Consider the following 5,647-nt stretch of genomic DNA (forward strand, 5'->3'; position numbering starts at 1 on the left):
ACAGAAACAAAAGAATCTCCTAGTCTGATGGGCACATGGGTATTTGTCTATGGTAGATGTTATCCTTAGAATGTTTCAGTTGTCTGGACAAGAGAATGGCACATAGATGGTGAGGTGAGTTGACTCTTCTTTTAAAAAGAGAAGAAGAAAAAAAGGTTTGATCCTAACAACCACGCCATACATTGACAAGCTTATCCAAGTTTTTATGCGTGGGAAGAGTCCTGCCTAAGGGCTGCCATAGTGGACATCTACGGTGTGGTCAGCCCAGCACAACTCTTGTCTTGGGAACTGTTTCCTCCATCCACATGGCTACCCAGGGAATCATTGCTCTTATATAATCCTACCCTCAGCCATAATTGGTCCAGGTGTGGGTCCTTGTCCAACGATGGGTCAACAAACCCTTCCTCATCATTACTTCTTAATTGGGAAACGAATCATTCTCTTTTGAATGGTTAAAGCTATAAATATAAATCTCAGGAAATGTTTGCAGCTACTTTCCCTACTATCAAGAGAAAAGGTGGTCTGTAGTGGAGAAAGAATAAATAAAAAGTTGAAGCAAAAGATATAGAGTCTCATGTTAGAATTTAGGAGCCTAGTTCCAGTGATTCCTGAGACATCCTTACTCTTTTTGCAAATTAGTTGTTCAGTCCTTCAATGGATTTTTTTTAAAATCCAATATATTCTTCTTTATGTTTAATCTAGTTCAAGTTGGATTTTTCACTTCCAAATAAAGATATTCAAATAAAAAATTGGTATAAGGTATGTAATGATGCAAAGAGCAGATCTTAAAATATGAAACTGGCCCTGTTGATGTAGTGTGGGATGCAGTGAGAATGTCTCCATTCTGAGCCTGGAAATGATATGACCTTGTTAGGTGATAATAAAGTAGCTGGAAAAACTACTGCATGTGTCTCTTAGAACTTGGTGTCAATTTTTCCCCTTGCCCTGTGGTTGCAACATCGAAGGATTAAGTAGAAAAAGGTAAAATATTGGTGTATACCGTCTCCATTTGCAACCTCAGAAAGGTGCATCAAGAGGGAACAGGTAGATGAGGGACAGCATGACAATTTGTAACTCTGGTAAGGAAACATCTGCCTGTGACCAGCAATCAGAGGCTGCAGCAAGAGGATAATCATGTGCTTGGCAGATTGTCCATAGTCAAGTTTTCTGCCACCCCCTAAAGTGAATATTGATTAGGAAACAGTGAATGTCTTATAACTGAAATGGAGATATTTGGGAAGATCCAGAGAAATTAGGAAAGTGTGATTTTCCCAGTCCTTCTTGGCACTCTGGCCTGACAGCAGGAAAGAGCTGACATTCATTTTTTTTTTTTTTTTTTTTGGCATCTAGCATCTGAAACCACTTTCTAAGCTAGGGGAATTCCCCATCTAACAGATGCCAGATACTTGTTTTCTAAACTTCCCTTACAACCAAGATTCAGACACTTGACCTCGTCTCAGCCAATCATGTACGCTCATCACAGACTAAGCTAAGGAATCTGTAGTAGTGAGGACTCATGGACCATAAGAATTCTCTACAGGGGCAAAAAGTTGCAGCAACATCTAGTTCTAGGTGCAGCAGGCCCCTACAGAGCTTGTTCTTGGCAGCAGTGAGGGTTCAGTGCCAACTACATCAGCTGTGCAAGGGGCAGTGGTGGCAAGGCTGTTTTCATGGGGAAAACAATGTAGCTTAATTTAGGGTAGTATTTCTAGTTCTATGTCTCTACAGTTGGTCCTCCAGTCATTCCAGTAATTCTCTGAGATATCTAATATCTTTTATAAATGTAATATCTAATAAATATATTTTTTGCTTAAATAAGATGGAGTTAGTTTCTGTTGCTTGTAACTAATGACTCTGATACAGAAATTGGTACTAGATTGGCTGAGGGCATCAGACTCTCAGAACTGTTGGAATCTTGGAATAATTGTGATTCCTGGTTGGGAACAAAGGCAGTAAAAATCCAGAGATGGAGTGTTATTTAATGGCAAACAGTTCATCAATTTATTACCAGGGGCCACCTGGAATTAAGTACCCCTAAAGAGCATAGACTTGGTGGACTGTCAGGGATCAGTATAAAGGGAATGAGGAATTCAAGGATGGTGAGGAGGTGTGGAAAGCTTAGAGAGAGAATGAGAGGGTAAAAATCAAACTCAATGTTTGCTCCTGTGTGAGAGTTAGAGAATGGTTTGAAAGAGGGACATGCCAGGATGGGAATGGTGATGAAAGGATTTGGATGGCTAAGAGAGGCCTAAGCCCTCTATGCGTTAGGGCTAGGTTGGGAGCACATAAGGGAAAATCCAAAATAACAACAAGGTAAGCAAATAATAGATTATTTCTTCTTCACTTAAGGTAAGTCTATAAGTAAGGAGTCCAGTGCTTGTGTGGCTGCTCCATAGGCACTTAGGACTCAGATTCCTTCTTTTTTTTTGTTTCCTAGAGTGTGGTTTCTAACTTAGGTTCTTATGTCTTAGGTAGCTGCTGGAGATCCAGCTATCACATCCATATTCTAGGCAGCAAGAATGAGGAAAAAGGAAAAGAAAAAGTGCATCTCTCAGTGAGACACCTCCTTAATAAGGAACCTTCTAGAAGTTCCATTCAACACTTCCACTTACTTCTTTGCCTGAGCTTAGTCATACAGTTACATCAAACTTAATGGGAGACTAGGAAAGGCAAGATTTTAACTGAGCACATTAGTATCCCCCTACCCCCAGTAGAGTCTATGCTGCTGGGGAGAGAATGGATATTAGGCAGGTGTATTGTTACCCACTGCTACATAACAAACTACCCCCAAACTTATTAGCTTAAAACAACACACATTTATTATCTCATAATTTCTGTGGATCAAGAATCTGGATGTGACTTACCTGAGTATTCTGCTTCAGGGCCTCTCATAAGGTTGCAGTCAAGGTGCCAAATCTTTAGTCTCAAATGAAAGCTTGACCAAGGAAAGATTGCCTCCAAGCTCACTCACATGGTTGTTACCAGGACTCAGTTTATCCAGGCATGTTGGACCGAAGGGGTCAGTCCTTACCAGATTTTGGCCAGAGATTGCCCTCAGTTCCTTGCCATATGGACCTCTCCAACAGGGAAAGCACATAAGAAGAGCCAGACAAAATGCCAGCAAGACAGAAGTCAGTCTTTCATAAACTAACCTTGGAAATGACATCATATCACTTTTGCCGTATTCTATTCCTTAGAAGAAGGTTACTAGGTCCTGCCCACACTCAAGGAGAGGGGATTATACAAGGACATGAAAATCAGAAGACAAGGATCACTGAGAGCCATGTCAGAAGACATCTATCACAGCAGGCAACTAATGATCTCTGTCACAATCCCAACCTCCCAATGAAAGTAGCCAGCTACTATAGGACCTCCTCCCTGTCTAATGGGATAACTTTTCTCTTGTTTGAAGACCATGTAAAAATGTCCCCATGGGAATTATCTGGTAAGAGGAAACTAAGTTTCCTTATGCCCCATCCCACTGACTTCATTATCTCCATACTCACAGCCAGAATCAGACCCCAACATGCCTCATGGTCAAATAGGAAGTCAAATTCACAAGAAGGCCTTCCCACTATACGAATTAAAAGATTTTTCAAATTTATATCAGTAAAATCTGGCAAATCTGAGAATGGATTTTGAGGTGCTGGACCAGGGAGGAGGAACATAATTTAAAATTAGGCTGAATAGATCAATATGAGTGCACATACCAGAGCCTGGATTCCATGAGTTAGTTCTAATAACTGGGAGTTTTTTTTTTTTTTTTAAGATTTTATTTATTTGAGACACAGAGAGAGCATGAGCGGGGGGTAGGGGCAAAGGGAGAGGGAGAATCAAACTCCTCTCTGAGCAGGGCCCAATGCGGGGCTCGATCCCCGGACCCTGGGATCATGACCTGAGCCAAAGGCAGACGCTTAACCAACTGAGCCACCCAGGTGCCCCATAACTGGGAGTTCTAGTTGCCTTTTTTTTTTTTAAGATGAGGTTATTTTTCCCTAGAGTCTATAATAACATTTTAGTATATTCACTTTAGCTTATATCTACCCAGCCATCCATTCTTCTATCCATCTCTCAATCTATTGTATTTTTTGATGCATTCACAGTAAGTTACAGACATCCATACACTTGGTTCCTAACACTTCTGTGTATCATTAAGTAGAGAAAAATATTATTTGTTAATTTTCAGGTATAATTTTCATATAGTGAAATGCATAAATCTCAAGTGCACCCACCACGCAATGAGTTTGACACACACACATGCCTATGTAACCCAACCCCTTACCATCATCCCAGAAAGTTCTTCATGCCTCTTCCCAATTAATCCCAATTCCCACTCCCTCACAGGGAGTAACCATTCTTCTGATTCTTTTTCCACTAGAGATTAATGTTGCCTGTTCTTTAATTCCTTTGAGTACTTTGTGTAAGCCTTCTTTTACTCAACAAAAAGTTTTTGAGATTCACCTATGTTGTGTGTATCAATAGTTCATTGCATTTTTTTATTGCTGAATAGTAATTCATCGAATGAACATACTTGTGTAAGCAGAATTCTAAGATGTCTCCCCAAATTCCTACCTCTTGGTGTACATGCCCTGTGTAATTCCCAGTACTATGACTATGATGAGATATCACTTCCATAATTAGGTTATATCATATGACACTACTGACTGTTAAAAAGGGGAATTATCTGGGTGGATCTGACCTAATGACATTGAACCCTTTATATTTGGGTTAAGAGGTCAGAAAACAGTGAAGTCAGAGAGATTTGAAACATCACTCAGCAGGAGGAAGAGTCTTCATAGCCAAATGGAGGGGCCACATGGCAAATGTGGGTGACCTCTAGGAGCTGAGAGTGACTTCTAGCTGACAGCCAGTAAGAAGACAGGACCTCAGTCCTACAAATACAAGGAATTGAATTCTGCTAAGAATTGAATAAACTGGGGAGTGGATTTTTCCTCAGAGCCTCCAAAAGGAAATGCAACCTGGCTGACATCCTGAAATCCTGAGCAGATGAGAACTGTGCCCTACTCTGAACTGTGAGCTAATAAGTGAATTGTGAGCTACAGAATTGTGAGCTAATGAGTGAATGGTTTTTTTTCCTATCACTGTGGTTGTCTCTTTTTCTTTTTCTTTAATTTAATTTTATTATGTTATGTTAGTCACCATACAGTACATCATTAGTTTTTGATGTAGTGTTCCATGATTCATTGTTTTCGTATAACACCCAGTACTCCATGCAATACATGCCCTCCTTAATACCCATCACTGGGCTAACCCATCCCCTCACCCCCCTCCCCTCTAAAACCCTCAGTTGGTTTCTCAGAGTCCATAGTCTCTCATGGTTCATTTTCCCCTCCGATTCCCCCCTTCATTTTTCCCTTCCTTCTCCTAATGTCCTCCATGCTATTCCTTATGTTCCACAAATAAGTGAAACCATATGATAATTGACTTTCTCTGCCTGACTTATTTCACTTAGCATAATCTCCTCCAGTCATCCATGTTGATGTAAAAGTTGGGTATTCATTCTTTCTGATGGCTGAGTAATATTCCATTGTATATATGGACCACATCTTCTTTATCCATTTGTCCGTTGAAGGGCATCTCGGCTCTTTCCACGGTTTGGCTATTGTGGACATTGCTGCTATGAACA

This window comes from Leptonychotes weddellii, chromosome 11 (genome assembly GCF_054177405.1).
Source record: "Leptonychotes weddellii isolate Sample4059 chromosome 11, ASM5417740v2, whole genome shotgun sequence".
Classification (NCBI taxonomy): Eukaryota; Metazoa; Chordata; class Mammalia; order Carnivora; family Phocidae; genus Leptonychotes; species Leptonychotes weddellii.